Source organism: Coturnix japonica, chromosome 34 (assembly GCF_054131305.1).
Source record: "Coturnix japonica strain WE chromosome 34, WE-NBRP24, whole genome shotgun sequence".
Classification (NCBI taxonomy): domain Eukaryota; kingdom Metazoa; phylum Chordata; class Aves; order Galliformes; family Phasianidae; genus Coturnix; species Coturnix japonica.
In genome coordinates, this window is record NC_140696.1 from 242,672 (window position 1) to 257,126 (window position 14,455).

Sequence of the window (14,455 nt, forward strand, 5' to 3'; positions counted from 1 at the left end):
CCCCTGGCCACCGCCGCATGAGCTTCGGTCGGCTCGGAGCCGGGTAGACCGTGCCGACCAACTCGAGCCGGACGTGCAGCGACCGCTGGCCAGCGTGGAGGCTCGTGTGCGCCGGCACGGTCCAACCTCTCCCGGCGGGTTCCGCTCGGCTCGGACGCTCCTCGGCGGCGTCCGGCGATCTGAGCCGCGGCGGCTCGAGTGCGCCGGCACGGTGCAACCGCTCCCGGCGGGTTCCGCTCGGCTCGGACGCTCCTCAGCGCTGTCGGGCGATCTGAGCCGCAGCGACACGGTCCAGCCTCTCCAGGCGGACTCTGCTTGGATCGGACGTTCCGCGGAAGTGGCCAAGTGCCGCTCTTGTGGCTGCTCCGTTGCTCCGGCACTGTCTACCCGGCTCCTAGCGTCTCCGGGGGGGGGGTGGGGGAAGAAGGGGAAGTGGGGGGTGAGTAAGGGGGTGGGCGGCAAGGCGTCAGCGGCTAGGCGTCGCTGCCCATGCATCTCGACTAGGTCGGCACTGTCTATACGGCTCCGAGCGGGCCGTGGTGCTCCGCAGCGGCGGCTAGAGGTCGCTGCCTATGCGTCAAGTCTAGGTCGGCACGGTCTACCCGGCTCCGAGCGGGCCGTGGTGCTCGGCGGTGGCTGCTAGAGGTCGCTGCCTATGCGGCTCGGTTAGGTCGGCACGGTCTACCCGGCTCCAAGCGGGCCGTGGTGCTCGGCGGCGGGGGCTAGGGGTCGCTGCCTAAGCGGCTCGACTAGGTCAGCACGGTCTACCCGGCTCCAAGCGGGCCGTGGTGCTCGGCGGCGGCGGCTAGAGGTCGCTGCCTATGCGTCAAGTCTAGGTCGGCACGGTCTACCCGGCTCCGAGCGGGCCGTGGTGCTCGGCGGTGGCTGCTAGAGGTCGCTGCCTATGCGCCTCGACTAGGTCGGCACGGTCTACCCTGCTCCGTGCGTGCGCGAGGGCTCGGGGGCGGTCGCTAGGTGTCGCTGCACGTCTGCCATCCCGTCCGTCAGCGACCTCTAGCGTCCGCGGCGGAGCAGGGTAGACCGTGCCGACGTGAGCCGGCCGCCGCTCAGCGACCCCTGGCCGCCGCCGCATGAGCTTCGGTCCGCTCGGAGCCGGGTAGACCGTGCCGACCAACTCGAGCCGGACGTGCAGCGACCGCTGGCCAGCGCGGAGGCTCGTGTGCGCCGGCACGGTCCAGCCTCACACGGCGGGCTCCGTTCGGTTCGGACGTTACTCAGTGGTGTCCGGGGGGTCTCAGCCGCGGTGGCTCGAGTGCGCCGGCACTGCACAGCCCCTCCCTGCTGGCTCCGCTCAGCACGGACTTTCCTCGTTGGCGTCCGGCGATCTGAGCCGCGGCGGCTCGAGTGCGCCGGCACGGTCCAACCGCTCCCGGCGGGTTCCGCTCAGCTCGTACGCTCCTGGGCGGAGTAGGGCGATCTGAGCCACGGCGGCTCGAGTGCGCCGGCACGGTCCAACCGCTCTTGGCGGGCTCGGCTCGGCTCGGACGTTCCATGGCGGCATCCGGGGGGTCTCAGCCGCGGAGGCTCGGGTGCGCCGGCACGGTCCAGCCTCTCTTGGCAGGCTCCGCTCGGCTCGGACGTTCCTCGGCGGCGTCCGGAGATCTGAGCCGCGGCGGCTCGAGTGCGCCGGCACGGTCCAACCGCTCCCGGCGGGTTCCGCTTAGCTCGGATGCTCCTCGGCGGAGTCGGGCGATCTGAGCCGCGGCAGCACGGTCCAGCCTCTCCAGGCGGACTCAGCTCGGCTCGGACGTTCCGCGGAAGTGGCCAAGTGCCGCTCTTGTGGGGGGGGGGAAGAGGGGGTGGTGGGGGGAGGATTAAGGGGGAGGGGGGGTGGGGGGGCAAGGCGTTTGCAGCTAGGCGTCGCTGCCATTGTGGCTCGACTAGGTCGGCACGGTCTACCCGGCTACGAGCGGGCCGTGGTGCTTGGCGGCGGCTGCTAGAGGTCGCTGCCTATGCAGCTCGACTAGGTCGGCACGGTCTACCCGGCTACGAGCGGGCCGTGGTGCTTGGCGGCGGCTGCTAGAGGTCGCTGCCTATGCGGCTCGACTAGGTCGGCACGGTCTACCCTGCTCCGTGCGTGCGCGAGGGCTCGGCGGCGGTCGCTAGGTGTCGCTGCACGTCTGCCAGCCCGTCCGTCAGCGACCTCTAGGGTCCGCGGCGGAGCAGGGTAGACCGTGCCGATGTGAGCCGGCCGCCGCTCAGCGACCCCTGGCCGCCGCCGCATGAGCTTCGGTCCGCTCGGAGCCGGGTAGACCGTGCCGACCAACTCGAGCCGGACGTGCAGCGACCGCTGGCCAGCGCGGAGGCTCGTGTGCGCCGGCACGGTCCAACCGCTCCCGGCGGGTTCCGCTCGGCTCGGACGCTCCTCAGTGCAGTCGGGCGATCTGAGCCGCGGCGACACGGTCCAGCCTCTCCAGGAGGACTCAGCTTGGATCGGATGTTCCGCGGAAGTGGCCAAGTGCCGCTCTTGTGGCTGCTCCGCTGCGCCGGCACTGTCTACCCAGCTCCGAGCGTCTCCGGGGGGGGGGGTGGGGGAAGAAGGGGAAGTGGGGGGGGGAGTAAGGGGGTGGGCGGCACGGCGTCAGCGGCTAGGCGTCGCTGCCCATGCATCTCGACTAGGTCGGCACGGTCTATTCGACTCCGAGCGGGCCGTGGTGCTCGGCGGCGGCGGCTAGAGGTCGCTGCCTATGCGTCAAGTCTAGGACGGCACGGTCTACCAGGCTCCGAGCGGGCCGTGGTGCTCGGCGGCGGCTGCTAGAGGTCGCTGCCTATGCGGTTTGCTAGGTCGGCACGGTCTACCCGGCTCTGAGCGGGCCGTGGTGCTCGGCGGCGGGGGCTAGGGGTCGTTGCCTAAACGGCTCGACTAGATCGGCACGGTCTACCCGGCTCCGAGCGGGCCGTGGTGCTCGGCGGCGGCGGCTAGGTGTCGCTGCCTATGCGGCTCGTCTAGGTCGGCACGGTCTACCCGGCTCCGAGCGGGCTGTGGTGCTCGGCGGCGGCGGCTTGGGGTCGCTGCCTATGCGGCTCGACTAGGTCGGCACGGTCTACCCGGCTCCGAGCGGGCCATGGTGCTCGGCGGCGGGGGCTAGGGGTCGCTGCCTAAGCGGCTCGACTAGGTCGGCACGGTCTATCCCGCTCTGAGCGGGCAAGGGTGCTTGGCGGCGGCTGCTAAAGGTCGCTGCCTATGCGGCTCGACTAGGTCGGCACGGTCTACCCTGCTCCGTGCGTGCGCGAGGGCTCGGGGGCGGTCGCTAGGTGTCGCTGCACGTCTGCCATCCCGTCCGTTAGCGACCTCTAGCGTCCGCGGCGGAGCAGGGTAGACCGTGCCGACGTGAGCCGGCCGCCGCTCAGCGACCCCTGGCCGCCGCCGCATGAGCTTCGGTCCGCTCGGAGCCGGGTAGACCGTGCCGACCAACTCGAGCCGGACGTGCAGCGACCGCTGGCCAGCGCGGAGGCTCGTGTGCGCCGGCACGGTCCAGCCTCACACGGCGGTCTCCGTTCAGTTCGGACGTTCCTCGGTGGTGTCCGGGGGGTCTCAGCCGCGGCGGCTCGAGTGTGCCGGCACTGCACAGCCCCTCTCTGCGGGCTCCGCTCGGCACGGACTTTCCTCGTTGGCGTCCGGCGATCTGAGCCGCGGCGGCTCGAGTGCGCCGGCACGGTCCAACCGCTCCCGGCTGGTTCCGCTCGGCTCGGACGCTCCTGGGCGGAGTCGGGCGATCTGAGCCGCGGCGGCTCGAGTGCGCCGGCACGGTCCAACTGCTATCGGCGGGCTCGGCTCGGCTCGGACGTTCCACGGCGGCATCCGGGGGATCTCTGCCGCGGAGGCTCGGGTGCGCCGGCACGGTCCAGCCTCTCCCGGCAGGCTCCGCTCGGCTCGGACGTTCCTCGGCGGCGTCCGGCAATCTGAGCCGCGGCGGCTCGAGTGCGCCGGCACGGTCCAACCGCTCCCGGCGGGTTCCGCTAAGCTCGGACGCTCCTCGGCGGAGTCGGGCGATCTGAGCCGCGGCAGCACGGTCCAGCCTCTCCAGGCGGACTCAGCTCGGCTCGGACGTTCCGCGGAAGTGGCCAAGTGCCGCTCTTGTGGGGGGGGGGGAAGTGGGGGGTGTGGGGGGGGGATTAATGGGGGGGGGGGGGGGGCAAGGTGTCAGCAGCTAGGCGTCGCTGCCCATGCGGCTCGACTAGGTCGGCACGGTCTACCCGGCTCCAAGCGGGCCGTGGTGCTCGGCGGCGGCTTCTAGAGGTCGCTGCCTATGCGGCTCGACTAGGTTGGCACGGTCTACCTGGCTCCGAGCGAGCCGTGGTGCTCGGCGGCGGCTCCTAGAGGTCGCTGCCTATGCGGCTCGACTAGGTCGGCACGGTCTACCCGGCTCCGAGCGAGCCGTGGTGCACGGCGGCGGCTGCTAGAGGTCGCTGCCTATGCGGCTCGACTAGGTTGGCACGGTCTACCCTGCTCCGTGCGTGCGCGAGGGCTCGGCGGCGGTCGCTAGGTGTCGCTGCACGTCTGCCAGCCCGTCCGTCAGCGACCTCTAGCGTCCGCGGCGGAGCAGGGTAGACCGTGCCGACGTGAGCCGGCCGCCGCTCAGCGACCCCTGGCCACCGCCGCATGAGCTTCGGTCGGCTCGGAGCCGGGTAGACCGTGCCGACCAACTCGAGCCGGACGTGCAGCGACCGCTGGCCAGCGTGGAGGCTCGTGTGCGCCGGCACGGTCCAACCTCTCCCGGCGGGTTCCGCTCGGCTCGGACGCTCCTCGGCGGCGTCCGGCGATCTGAGCCGCGGCGGCTCGAGTGCGCCGGCACGGTGCAACCGCTCCCGGCGGGTTCCGCTCGGCTCGGACGCTCCTCAGCGCTGTCGGGCGATCTGAGCCGCAGCGACACGGTCCAGCCTCTCCAGGCGGACTCTGCTTGGATCGGACGTTCCGCGGAAGTGGCCAAGTGCCGCTCTTGTGGCTGCTCCGTTGCTCCGGCACTGTCTACCCGGCTCCTAGCGTCTCCGGGGGGGGGGTGGGGGAAGAAGGGGAAGTGGGGGGTGAGTAAGGGGGTGGGCGGCAAGGCGTCAGCGGCTAGGCGTCGCTGCCCATGCATCTCGACTAGGTCGGCACTGTCTATACGGCTCCGAGCGGGCCGTGGTGCTCCGCAGCGGCGGCTAGAGGTCGCTGCCTATGCGTCAAGTCTAGGTCGGCACGGTCTACCCGGCTCCGAGCGGGCCGTGGTGCTCGGCGGTGGCTGCTAGAGGTCGCTGCCTATGCGGCTCGGTTAGGTCGGCACGGTCTACCCGGCTCCAAGCGGGCCGTGGTGCTCGGCGGCGGGGGCTAGGGGTCGCTGCCTAAGCGGCTCGACTAGGTCAGCACGGTCTACCCGGCTCCAAGCGGGCCGTGGTGCTCGGCGGCGGCGGCTAGAGGTCGCTGCCTATGCGTCAAGTCTAGGTCGGCACGGTCTACCCGGCTCCGAGCGGGCCGTGGTGCTCGGCGGTGGCTGCTAGAGGTCGCTGCCTATGCGCCTCGACTAGGTCGGCACGGTCTACCCTGCTCCGTGCGTGCGCGAGGGCTCGGGGGCGGTCGCTAGGTGTCGCTGCACGTCTGCCATCCCGTCCGTCAGCGACCTCTAGCGTCCGCGGCGGAGCAGGGTAGACCGTGCCGACGTGAGCCGGCCGCCGCTCAGCGACCCCTGGCCGCCGCCGCATGAGCTTCGGTCCGCTCGGAGCCGGGTAGACCGTGCCGACCAACTCGAGCCGGACGTGCAGCGACCGCTGGCCAGCGCGGAGGCTCGTGTGCGCCGGCACGGTCCAGCCTCACACGGCGGGCTCCGTTCGGTTCGGACATTCCTCAGTGGTGTCCGGGGGGTCTCAGCCGCGGCGGCTCGAGTGCGCCGGCACTGCACAGCCCCTCCCTGCGGGCTCCGCTCGGCACGGACTTTCCCCGTTGGCGTCCGGCGATCTGAGCCGCGGCGTCTCGAGTGCGCCGGCACGGTCCAACCGCTCCCGGCTGGTTCCGCTCAGCTCGGACGCTCCTGGGCGGAGTAGGGCGATCTGAGCCACGGCGGTTCGAGTGCGCCGGCACGGTCCAACCGCTCTTGGCGGGCTCGGCTCGGCTCGGACGTTCCACGGCGGCATCCGGGGGGTCTCAGCCGCGGAGGCTCGGGTGCGCCGGCACGGTCCAGCCTCTCTTGGCAGGCTCCGCTCGGCTCGGACGTTCCTCGGCGGCGTCCGGCGATCTGAGCCGCGGCGGCTCGAGTGCGCCGGCACGGTCCAACCGCTCCCGGCGGGTTCCGCTCAGCTCGGATGCTCCTCGGCGGAGTCGGGCGATCTGAGCCGCGGCAGCACGGTCCAGCCTCTCCAGGCGGACTCAGCTCGGCTCGGACGTTCCGCGGAAGTGGCCAAGTGCCGCTCTTGTGGGGAGGGGGAAGAGGGGGTGGTGGGGAGAGGATGAAGGGGGAGGGGGGGGGGGGGGGCAAGGCGTCGGCAGCTAGGCGTCGCTGCCTAAGCGGCTCGACTAGGTCGGCACGGTCTACCCGGCTACGAGCGGGCCGTGGTGCTTGGCGGCGGCTGCTAGAGGTCGCTGCCTATGCGGCTCGACTAGGTCGGCACGGTCTACCCTGCTCCGTGCGTGCGCGAGGGCTCGGGGGCGGTCGCTAGGTGTCGCTGCACGTCTGCCATCCCGTCCGTCAGCGACCTCTAGCGTCCGCGGCGGAGCAGGGTAGACCGTGCCGACGTGAGCCGGCCGCCGCTCAGCGACCCCTGGCCGCCGCCGCATGAGCTTCGGTCCGCTCGGAGCCGGGTAGACCGTGCCGACCAACTCGAGCCGGACGTGCAGCGACCGCTGGCCAGCGCGGAGGCTCGTGTGCGCCGGCACGGTCCAGCCTCACACGGCGGGCTCCGTTCGGTTCGGACATTCCTCAGTGGTGTCCGGGGGGTCTCAGCCGCGGCGGCTCGAGTGCGCCGGCATTGCACAGCCCCTCCCTGCGGGCTCCGCTCGGCACGGACTTTCCTCGTTGGCGTCCGGCGATCTGAGCCGCGGCGTCTCGAGTGCGCCGGCACGGTCCAACCGCTCCCGGCTGGTTCCGCTCAGCTCGGACGCTCCTGGGCGGAGTAGGGCGATCTGAGCCACGGCGGTTCGAGTGCGCCGGCACGGTCCAACCGCTCTTGGCGGGCTCGGCTCGGCTCGGACGTTCCACGGCGGCATCCGGGGGGTCTCAGCCGCGGAGGCTCGGGTGCGCCGGCACGGTCCAGCCTCTCTTGGCAGGCTCCGCTCGGCTCGGACGTTCCTCGGCGGCGTCCGGCGATCTGAGCCGCGGCGGCTCGAGTGCGCCGGCACGGTCCAACCGCTCCCGGCGGGTTCCGCTCAGCTCGGATGCTCCTCGGCGGAGTCGGGCGATCTGAGCCGCGGCAGCACGGTCCAGCCTCTCCAGGCGGACTCAGCTCGGCTCGGACGTTCCGCGGAAGTGGCCAAGTGCCGCTCTTGTGGGGAGGGGGAAGAGGGGGTGGTGGGGAGAGGATGAAGGGGGAGGGGGGGGGGGGGGGCAAGGCGTCGGCAGCTAGGCGTCGCTGCCTAAGCGGCTCGACTAGGTCGGCACGGTCTACCCGGCTACGAGCGGGCCGTGGTGCTTGGCGGCGGCTGCTAGAGGTCGCTGCCTATGCGGCTCGACTAGGTCGGCACGGTCTACCCTGCTCCGTGCGTGCGCGAGGGCTCGGCGGCGGTCGCTAGGTGTCGCTGCACGTCTGCCAGCCCGTCCGTCAGCGACCTCTAGGGTCCGCGGCGGAGCAGGGTAGACCGTGCCGATGTGAGCCGGCCGCCGCTCAGCGACCCCTGGCCGCCGCCGCATGAGCTTCGGTCCGCTCGGAGCCGGGTAGACCGTGCCGACCAACTCGAGCCGGACGTGCAGCGACCGCTGGCCAGCGCGGAGGCTCGTGTGCGTCGGCACGGTCCAACCGCTCCCGGCGGGTTCCGCTCGGCTCGGACGCTCCTCAGTGCAGTCGGGCGATCTGAGCCGCGGCGACACGGTCCAGCCTCTCCAGGAGGACTCAGCTTGGATCGGATGTTCCGCGGAAGTGGCCAAGTGCCGCTCTTGTGGCTGCTCCGCTGCGCCGGCACTGTCTACCCAGCTCCGAGCGTCTCCGGGGGGGGGGGTGGGGGAAGAAGGGGAAGTGGGGGGGGGAGTAAGGGGGTGGGCGGCACGGCGTCAGCGGCTAGGCGTCGCTGCCCATGCATCTCGACTAGGTCGGCACGGTCTATTCGACTCCGAGCGGGCCGTGGTGCTCGGCGGCGGCGGCTAGAGGTCGCTGCCTATGCGTCAAGTCTAGGACGGCACGGTCTACCAGGCTCCGAGCGGGCCGTGGTGCTCGGCGGCGGCTGCTAGAGGTCGCTGCCTATGCGATTTGCTAGGTCGGCACGGTCTACCCGGCTCTGAGCGGGCCGTGGTGCTCGGCGGCGGGGGCTAGGGGTCGTTGCCTAAACGGCTCGACTAGATCGGCACGGTCTACCCGGCTCCGAGCGGGCCGTGGTGCTCGGCGGCGGCGGCTAGGTGTCGCTGCCTATGCGGCTCGTCTAGGTCGGCACGGTCTACCCGGCTCCGAGCGGGCTGTGATGCTCGGCGGCGGCGGCTTGGGGTCGCTGCCTATGCGGCTCGACTAGGTCGGCACGGTCTACCCGGCTCCGAGCGGGCCATGGTGCTCGGCGGCGGGGGCTAGGGGTCGCTGCCTAAGCGGCTCGACTAGGTCGGCACGGTCTATCCCGCTCTGAGCGGGCAAGGGTGCTTGGCGGCGGCTGCTAAAGGTCGCTGCCTATGCGGCTCGACTAGGTCGGCACGGTCTACCCTGCTCCGTGCGTGCGCGAGGGCTCGGGGGCGGTCGCTAGGTGTCGCTGCACGTCTGCCATCCCGTCCGTTAGCGACCTCTAGCGTCCGCGGCGGAGCAGGGTAGACCGTGCCGACGTGAGCCGGCCGCCGCTCAGCGACCCCTGGCCGCCGCCGCATGAGCTTCGGTCCGCTCGGAGCCGGGTAGACCGTGCCGACCAACTCGAGCCGGACGTGCAGCGACCGCTGGCCAGCGCGGAGGCTCGTGTGCGCCGGCACGGTCCAGCCTCACACGGCGGTCTCCGTTCAGTTCGGACGTTCCTCGGTGGTGTCCGGGGGGTCTCAGCCGCGGCGGCTCGAGTGTGCCGGCACTGCACAGCCCCTCTCTGCGGGCTCCGCTCGGCACGGACTTTCCTCGTTGGCGTCCGGCGATCTGAGCCGCGGCGGCTCGAGTGCGCCGGCACGGTCCAACCGCTCCCGGCTGGTTCCGCTCGGCTCGGACGCTCCTGGGCGGAGTCGGGCGATCTGAGCCGCGGCGGCTCGAGTGCGCCGGCACGGTCCAACTGCTATCGGCGGGCTCGGCTCGGCTCGGACGTTCCACGGCGGCATCCGGGGGATCTCTGCCGCGGAGGCTCGGGTGCGCCGGCACGGTCCAGCCTCTCCCGGCAGGCTCCGCTCGGCTCGGACGTTCCTCGGCGGCGTCCGGCAATCTGAGCCGCGGTGGCTCGAGTGCGCCGGCACGGTCCAACCGCTCCCGGCGGGTTCCGCTAAGCTCGGACGCTCCTCGGCGGAGTCGGGCGATCTGAGCCGCGGCAGCACGGTCCAGCCTCTCCAGGCGGACTCAGCTCGGCTCGGACGTTCCGCGGAAGTGGCCAAGTGCCGCTCTTGTGGGGGGGGGGGAAGTGGGGGGTGTGGGGGGGGGATTAATGGGGGGGGGGGGGGGGCAAGGCGTCAGCAGCTAGGCGTCGCTGCCCATGCGGCTCGACTAGGTCGGCACGGTCTACCCGGCTCCAAGCGGGCCGTGGTGCTCGGCGGCGGCTTCTAGAGGTCGCTGCCTATGCGGCTCGACTAGGTTGGCACGGTCTACCTGGCTCCGAGCGAGCCGTGGTGCTCGGCGGCGGCTCCTAGAGGTCGCTGCCTATGCGGCTCGACTAGGTCGGCACGGTCTACCCGGCTCCGAGCGAGCCGTGGTGCACGGCGGCGGCTGCTAGAGGTCGCTGCCTATGCGGCTCGACTAGGTCGGCACGGTCTACCCTGCTCCGTGCGTGCGCGAGGGCTCGGCGGCGGTCGCTAGGTGTCGCTGCACGTCTGCCAGCCCGTCCGTCAGCGACCTCTAGCGTCCGCGGCGGAGCAGGGTAGACCGTGCCGACGTGAGCCGGCCGCCGCTCAGCGACCCCTGGCCACCGCCGCATGAGCTTCGGTCCGCTCGGAGCCGGGTAGACCGTGCCGACCAACTCGAGCCGGACGTGCAGCGACCGCTGGCCAGCGTGGAGGCTCGTGTGCGCCGGCACGGTCCAACCTCTCCCGGCGGGTTCCGCTCAGCTCGGACGCTCCTCGGCGGCGTCCGGCGATCTGAGCCGCGGCGGCTCGAGTGCGCCGGCACGGTGCAACCGCTCCCGGCGGGTTCCGCTCGGCTCGGACGCTCCTCAGCGCTGTCGGGCGATCTGAGCCGCAGCGACACGGTCCAGCCTCTCCAGGCGGACTCTGCTTGGATCGGACGTTTCGCGGAAGTGGCCAAGTGCCGCTCTTGTGGCTGCTCCGTTGCTCCGGCACTGTCTACCCGGCTCCTAGCGTCTCCGGGGGGGGGGTGGGGGAAGAAGGGGAAGTGGGGGGTGAGTAAGGGGGTGGGCGGCACGGCGTCAGCGGCTAGGCGTCGCTGCCCATGCATCTCGACTAGGTCGGCACTGTCTATACGGCTCCGAGAGGGCCGTGGTGCTCCGCGGCGGCGGCTAGAGGTCGCTGCCTATGCGTCAAGTCTAGGTCGGCACGGTCTACCCGGCTCCGAGCGGGCCGTGGTGCTCGGCGGTGGCTGCTAGAGGTCGCTGCCTATGCGGCTCGGTTAGGTCGGCACGGTCTACCCGGCTCCAAGCGGGCCGTGGTGCTCGGCGGCGGGGGCTAGGGGTCGCTGCCTAAGCGGCTCGACTAGGTCAGCATGGTCTACCCGGCTCCAAGCGGGCCGTGGTGCTCGGCGGCGGCGGCTAGAGGTCGCTGCCTATGCGTCAAGTCTAGGTCGGCACGGTCTACCCGGCTCCGAGCGGGCCGTGGTGCTCGGCGGTGGCTGCTAGAGGTCGCTGCCTATGCGCCTCGACTAGGTCGGCACGGTCTACCCTGCTCCGTGCGTGCGCGAGGGCTCGGGGGCGGTCGCTAGGTGTCGCTGCACGTCTGCCATCCCGTCCGTCAGCGACCTCTAGCGTCCGCGGCGGAGCAGGGTAGACCGTGCCGACGTGAGCCGGCCGCCGCTCAGCGACCCCTGGCCGCCGCCGCATGAGCTTCGGTCCGCTCGGAGCCGGGTAGACCGTGCCGACCAACTCGAGCCGGACGTGCAGCGACCGCTGGCCAGCGCGGAGGCTCGTGTGCGCCGGCACGGTCCAGCCTCACACGGCGGGCTCCGTTCGGTTCGGACGTTCCTCAGTGGTGTCCGGGGGGTCTCAGCCGCGGCGGCTCGAGTGCGCCGGCACTGCACAGCCCCTCCCTGCGGGCTCCGCTCGGCACGGACTTTCCTCGTTGGCGTCCGGCGATCTGAGCCGCGGCGTCTCGAGTGCGCCGGCACGGTCCAACCGCTCCCGGCTGGTTCCGCTCAGCTCGGACGCTCCTGGGCGGAGTAGGGCGATCTGAGCCACGGCGGTTCGAGTGCGCCGGCACGGTCCAACCGCTCTTGGCGGGCTCGGCTCGGCTCGGACGTTCCACGGCGGCATCCGGGGGGTCTCAGCCGCGGAGGCTCGGGTGCGCCGGCACGGTCCAGCCTCTCTTGGCAGGCTCCGCTCGGCTCGGACGTTCCTCGGCGGCGTCCGGCGATCTGAGCCGCGGCGGCTCGAGTGCGCCGGCACGGTCCAACCGCTCCCGGCGGGTTCCGCTCAGCTCGGATGCTCCTCGGCGGAGTCGGGCGATCTGAGCCGCGGCAGCACGGTCCAGCCTCTCCAGGCGGACTCAGCTCGGCTCGGACGTTCCGCGGAAGTGGCCAAGTGCCGCTCTTGTGGGGGGGGGGAAGAGGGGGTGGTGGGGAGAGGATGAAGGGGGAGGGGGGGGGGGGGGGCAAGGCGTCGGCAGCTAGGCGTCGCTGCCATTGTGGCTCGACTAGGTCGGCACGGTCTACCCGGCTACGAGCGGGCCGTGGTGCTTGGCGGCGGCTGCTAGAGGTCGCTGCCTATGCGGCTCGACTAGGTCGGCACGGTCTACCCTGCTCTGTGCGTGCGCGAGGGCTCGGCGGCGGTCGCTAGGTGTCGCTGCACGTCTGCCATCCCGTCCGTCAGCGACCTCTAGCGTCCGCGGCGGAGCAGGGTAGACCGTGCCGACGTGAGCCGGCCGCCGCTCAGCGACACCTGGCCGCCGCCGCATGAGCTTCGGTCCGCTCGGAGCCGGGTAGACCGTGCCGACCAACTCGAGCCGGACGTGCAGCGACCGCTGGCCAGCGCGGAGGCTCGTGTGCGCCGGCACGGTCCAACCGCTCCCGGCGGGTTCCGCTCGGCTCGGACGCTCCTCAGTGCAGTCGGGCGATCTGAGCCGCGGCGACACGGTCCAGCCTCTCCAGGAGGACTCAGCTTGGATCGGACGTTCCGCGGAAGTGGCCAAGTGCCGCTCTTGTGGCTGCTCCGCTGCGCCGGCACTGTCTACCCAGCTCCGAGCGTCTCCGGGGGGGAGGGTGGGGGAAGAAGGGGAAGTGGGTGGGGGAGTAAGGGGGTGGGCGGCACGGCGTCAGCGGCTAGGCGTCGCTGCCCATGCATCTCGACTAGGTCGGCACGGTCTATTCGACTCCGAGCGGGCCGTGGTGCTCGGCGGCGGCGGCTAGAGGTCGCTGCCTATGCGTCAAGTCTAGGTCGGCACGGTCTACCAGGCTCCGAGCGGGCCGTGGTGCTCGGCGGCGGCTGCTAGAGGTCGCTGCCTATGCGGCTCGTCTAGGTCGGCACGGTCTACCCGGCTCTGAGCGGGCCGTGGTGCTCGGCGGCGGGGGCTAGGGGTCGTTGCCTAAACGGCTCGACTAGGTCGGCACGGTCTACCCGGCTCCGAGCGGGCCGTGGTGCTCGGCGGCAGCGGCTAGGTGTCGCTGCCTATGCGGCTCGTCTAGGTCGGCACGGTCTACCCGGCTCCGAGCGGGCTGTGGTGCTCGGCGGCGGCGGCTTGGGGTCGCTGCCTATGCGGCTCGACTAGGTCGGCACGGTCTACCCGGCTCCGAGCGGGCCATGGTGCTCGGCGGCGGGGGCTAGGGGTCGCTGCCTAAGCGGCTCGACTAGGTCGGCACGGTCTATCCCGCTCTGAGCGGGCAAGGGTGCTCGGCGGCGGCTGCTAAAGGTCGCTGCCTATGCGGCTCGACTAGGCCGGCACGGTCTACCCTGCTCCGTGCGTGCGCGAGGGCTCGGGGGCGGTCGCTAGGTGTCGCTGCACGTCTGCCATCCCGTCCATCAGCGACCTCTAGCGTCTGCGGCGGAGCAGGGTAGACCGTGCCGACGTGAGCCGGCCGCCGCTCAGCGACCCCTGGCCGCCGCCGCACGAGCTTCGGTCCGCTCGGAGCCGGGTAGACCGTGCCGACCAACTCGAGCCGGACGTGCAGCGACCGCTGGCCAGCGCGGAGGCTCGTGTGCGCCGGCACGGTCCAGCCTCACACGGCGGTCTCCGTTCAGTTCGGACGTTCCTCGGTGGTGTCCGGGGGGTCTCAGCCGCGGCGGCTCGAGTGTGCCGGCACTGCACAGCCCCTCTCTGCGGGCTCCGCTCGACACGGACATTCCTCGTTGGCGTCCGGCGATCTGAGCCGCATCGGCTCGAGTGCGCCGGCACGGTCCAACCGCTCCCGGCGGGTTCCGCTCGGCTCGGACGCTCCTGGGCGGAGTCGGGCGATCTGAGCCGCGGCGGCTCGAGTGCGCCGGCACGGTCCAACTGCTATCGGCGGGCTCGGCTCGGCTCGGACGTTCCACGGCGGCATCCGGGGGGTCTCAGCCGCGGAGGCTCGGGTGCGCCGGCACGGTCCAGCCTCTCCCGGCAGGCTCCGCTCGGCTCGGACGTTCCTCGGCGGCGTCCGGCGATCTGAGCCGCGGCGGCTCGAGTGCGCCGGCACTGTCCAACCGCTCCCGGCGGGTTCCGCTAAGCTCGGACGCTCCTTGGCGGAGTCGGGCGATCTGAGCCGCGGCAGCACGGTCCAGCCTCTCCAGGCGGACTCAGCTCGGCTCGGACGTTCCGCGGAAGTGGCCAAGTGCCGCTCTTGTGGGGGGGGGGGAAGTGGGGTTGTGGGGGGGAGATTAATGGGGGGGGGGGGGGGGGCAAGGCGTCGGCAGCTAGGCGTCGCTGCCCATGCGGCTCGACTAGGTCGGCACGGTCTACCCGGCTCCGAGCGGGCCGTGGTGCTCGGCGGCGGCTTCTAGAGGTCGCTGCCTATGCGGCTCGACTAGGTTGGCACGGTCTACCCGGCTCCGAGCGAGCCGTGGTGCTCGGCGGCGGCT